Source organism: Parus major, chromosome 5 (genome assembly GCF_001522545.3).
Source record: "Parus major isolate Abel chromosome 5, Parus_major1.1, whole genome shotgun sequence".
In the NCBI taxonomy this organism is placed as follows: domain Eukaryota; kingdom Metazoa; phylum Chordata; class Aves; order Passeriformes; family Paridae; genus Parus; species Parus major.
In genome coordinates this window covers 61,170,794-61,175,177 of record NC_031774.1, presented here as the reverse complement: position 1 = coordinate 61,175,177, position 4,384 = coordinate 61,170,794, and positions in this window count along the sequence as shown.

Here is a 4,384-nt window from a genome sequence, read left to right as displayed (position 1 = left end):
TCCCAGCTCCATGGGGCTCTGCAGACACAGGGTGAGCAGCACATGTCCTGTCCCAGCTCCATGGGGCTCTGCAGACACAGGGTGAGGCAGGGAGCAGCAGCTGCCTCCTCTCAGCTCCAGGTTGTGACATGGGGGTCATGCAGTCCCCAAGAAAGGGTGAGCAGGGAGCAGAACCCCTGTCCCTCTCCCTGCACGTTCTGTGTGTCCATGCTGAGGGGCTCAGGCCTGCCAGGGGACTGGGCTCTAGGCAGCCCCTCCAGCTGCCACAGGAACCCAGGGCAGTCTGACCACAGAGCCAGCCTGGAACAGCTGCTCAACACACAGGCAGAGCTCACTGACCACACAGCTGCAGCAGGAACCCGACACACCTCAGTCTGCAGTTAGATCCAAAGGAAATCAATGGGCATACCAAAAGGAATATTTTCCTTTACCAAGAATGACAGTTTAAGTGAAATACTGGGACTCATATTTTTTAAAACTTCAGATACATCTGTCAGGGTTGGGCAATTTCGCCTAAAAGGGAAACTTTCAATGTGCCATAAGGGAGAAACTATTTTTGCAATCTTCCCTTTGGCTCAAAATCTGCTGCTGGGATTTTTCAGGAGGCAGCACTCCACACGCTCAACAAAACTGACGGCTCTAAAATACATATTTATGGTTTCCTGATATAGGGAATAAGAACAGAAGAAAGTAATGATAAGCTGCAGGAAATGTTACAGAGCTCTGGCAGCAGGACAGACAGCAAACTGGGATCAGTGGCAGAGTCGGGGGAGGACAGCAGTAAAAGAAGGTGGCAGCAAACCCCAGGCACTGCCCAGGGATTCTGGCCAAGGACAGGACAGGCTCAGACACAGGGATGTGCTCAGACACAGGGATGCTCCAGCACAGGGGTGCCTGCATGCAGGGATGTTTGGGCACAAAGATGCTCAGGTGGGTCTGTCAGGATCCTCAGCCCTGCACCGTGCACCAGCTCTGGCTCACGGGCTGCGATGACCCACAGCCCCAGCAGGCAGGACCCTCGGGGGAGGCACAGCGTAACTCTGCATCTCTGCTGGGTTCCACACACGGGGACTTGACCCTCTCAGAAAGAGGGAAAAGCACATGTGCAGAGTGCACGGTACCACACAGCAGAAAGTCACCTGGCCAATCCCTGTCACAGTCAGGAAATCACACGTGAGCCTGAGCTCACCTCGGCTCTGTCCGTAACTGCTCCCTGACTGCTGAAACAGAGTGCATGCCAAAGGGCTTAAAGACCTGCTGTGGAGATGTTTGAGGCCCCTGTGTACAAGGAAACATGTAAGAAAAGCTGTGTTGGGCAGGGTGGAGACAGGAGAAGCTCAGAAGCCTGTGAAATGCACAGCCTGGCTCTGGAATGACGGTTGGTCAAGTCAGGATCAGGAACTGATGAGGAACTGATGAGGAACTGATGAGGAACTGGTGAGGAACTGATGAGGAACTGATGAGCCTGGCCTCCAGTGCACCCACGCTCAGGGACTGAGACTGGTCATTTGCTGGGTCAGCACCTGTCACTGCATCATCACATGGTCACATCCCACAGGTGGCACCTCCCAGGCTGGGGACACCAGAGGTGCGTGCACGTGGCAGACACCGTGGGACAGTGACCCTGGGGTCAGCACAGCCAGGGCAGCAGAGACACGACATTGCCAGGGATTTCATTTCTTTCCCTTCTCATCCTGCTCCCTGCCATGCCCCACGCTGTCTCCATCGCACACACATCCCCGGGAGCTGCTCTGAGCACTCCCAGCACTGGAGTCCCAGTTGTGGGACTGCCATGGAACCAGTGTCCAGGATCACCATCTGTCACACAGCCTCTGGTGGCATCAGCCAAACCACTGTCCAGCCATCAAATGTGCCAGGACAGGGTGGGAGAGAGGCCAAGCATGGCCATGCTGTCCCAGCAGCACATCCAGCAGCAGCAGGAAGGACAGATCTCACTGCTTTCTATGGCCAGGTCTGCAGGAAGAGGCTGTGGTGGAAACAATGAGGGATGTGAGTGGGAGGAGAGCAGCCCCAGTGGGAGAGGGATCCAGCCTGGACGAGCGGATGGCACAATTCCCCCTAGACCAAATCATATTTAATTTTTCTATCAATTTTCATTAGCCTTTTCCCATGCCTCTGGTTCATCTTCAGCATTTCAGGATTTGTTAAAAATAAAGCATTACTGTCTCAGGGAGCTCCTTGGCCAATTATTTTAATACTCCTGGGTCCCAGTTATCCAGCTATGCCACTATTAAACTGCCTTACTTAAACCATCACTTTTTAACCTTTTTCTTAGCTCCTGTAGCAATAGAAAACAGCTGCCATGAGGTTGCATTTTGCTTCTCCTTTGCAAATGGCAAAAAGAAATAATCACAGAAAACCTCTGTATCACCCCAATGTATTTCCTGCTTTGCCTTGTGAGGTTCAGCCCTGTAACAGGCTTATGTTTGTATCTCAAATGTAGTCCTCCTCCTGCACCTGGTACCTGACCCAAGGATATAGAACATTTTAATCAGAAAACTTCCACCAATCTCAGAAAACAGATATTTAGGCACAAAAAAGACTCTCAGTGTGCAGACATATTTTTGGAGCAAAGAATTAAAGTCCTTGGACATTGGAAGAATTCCATCATGGAGAGGGCTGTCAGTCACTGAAATGGGTGGCCCAGAGAGGTTTGGAGTCCCCAAGCCTGGAGGTGTCCACAGAATCAGTGGATCTGGCACTCTGCTCTGGGCTGGGGACAAGGCAGGGAATGGGCTTGGACTTGAGGCTCTTGGAAAGCTCTTCCAGCCCTGATGGTCCTGGAATTCAGTGGTCTGGCAGAAATGTGGGTCATGAGAGGGCGGTGAGATGGGCAGCTGCAGCAGAAACTCCAGCCCTTACAGCACCAGTGCTGCTGGCTCACCTGCAGCTGCTTCAGACCCACAGCTTTAAACAGGTTGCCACCAAGTAAGTGCATCATTAATTTATCTGTTAATTAGAAACTCCTCCATCCCCTATCACCTCACATTAACAAGCCCTGCTGTCAGGGCCACTAAGGTGGCACCAACACTGGTGTTTGCTGGTTGATAGGATGGAAGCTTTGGCTAGAAAGCACAGCTCAGAGCTGAGTGGAGCTACTCCCATTAACGAACCCAGCTCCCAAACTTGCAGCAAAGGACAGCATCACTGACACCAGGAGAAGCTGAACGTGACTGTTTGTGACCTCACCTACATCAGAATGACAATACTGGAAAGTTTGTCAACATGATGACCTGAGATGGTGTGAACTGCTCAGGCAAGGGCTGACAGAGTGGCACTGTGTCCTTTCCTCTACTTCCAAAAGACAGATCAAACATTCTGTAGGACAAAATAGTAATATAAGCAAATAAAATGGGTTTCTCTTCAGCTGGACAAGATCAAAGCTACTTTACAGAGATTTCTGGAAAAAGAAAAGACAGCCACTTCCAAAACTTCTAGCCCAGAGAAATTATTCTGAAAGGTCACTTTCCTCCTTTACATCTCAGTGCATGAAGCAGATACCATCAGATCTCCCATCAGTTTGCAGGACTTATCTCCTTCGTCTGTGCCAGAAAATGTAATGGGTCTCTTGGTCCTGACATTCTTCACTCAGCAGAGTCAGAGAGTTTCAGATAAGAGACATACTTAAGGCTTTGGCAAAGAAATTTAGATTTTAATTGCTGCTTCAAAATTTGATCAACCGTGCTGCTATGGCAAGGTTTTCACAGAACTCAAGAAACAGATGCCAAAAGATGCCACCCACACCCCAAATGCAGCTGTACAGCTGAGACTGATCCTGCCCCGAGGCCACAGCAATGCCTCACAAGGACTGCACACCTGCAGCCGCTCTGCCCACACCACAATCCAGCTGTGTGCCAGCTGTGCAGGAGCTGTACACCTCAGGACCACACCAGCCTCTGCCCATCACATTACATCACTGCAGCTGTGCTGTACAAGTCTTGCATTCCAGCCATGGCCTGGAGAAGGCAGGGATCATGACATGTCCTGATGACCTTTTCCCACATCAACACACCCAAACCACCTCACCGTGGCTCCCAGGTGGTTTGGCTGTGCTCTGAACCAATTTAAGAGGCAGCTCTTGAGTCCCAACAGGAATAAGCAGCACTGGCTGGGACTGTACAGCAACCTGCAGGGTGCCAGCTCAGGATAACACAATCCTTCACTCTTTAGCAAAAGGGAATTCATGTTCATTGGCAATGTGGAGCTCATGCTTGGGCACTGCCAGCTCCATCACACCACAGCTCTGGGCACACAGCTCTGGACACAGCTCTGGACACACAGCTCTGGGCACACAGCTCTGGACACAGCTCTGGACACAGCTCTGGACACACAGCTCTGGACACAGCTCTGGACACAGCTCTGG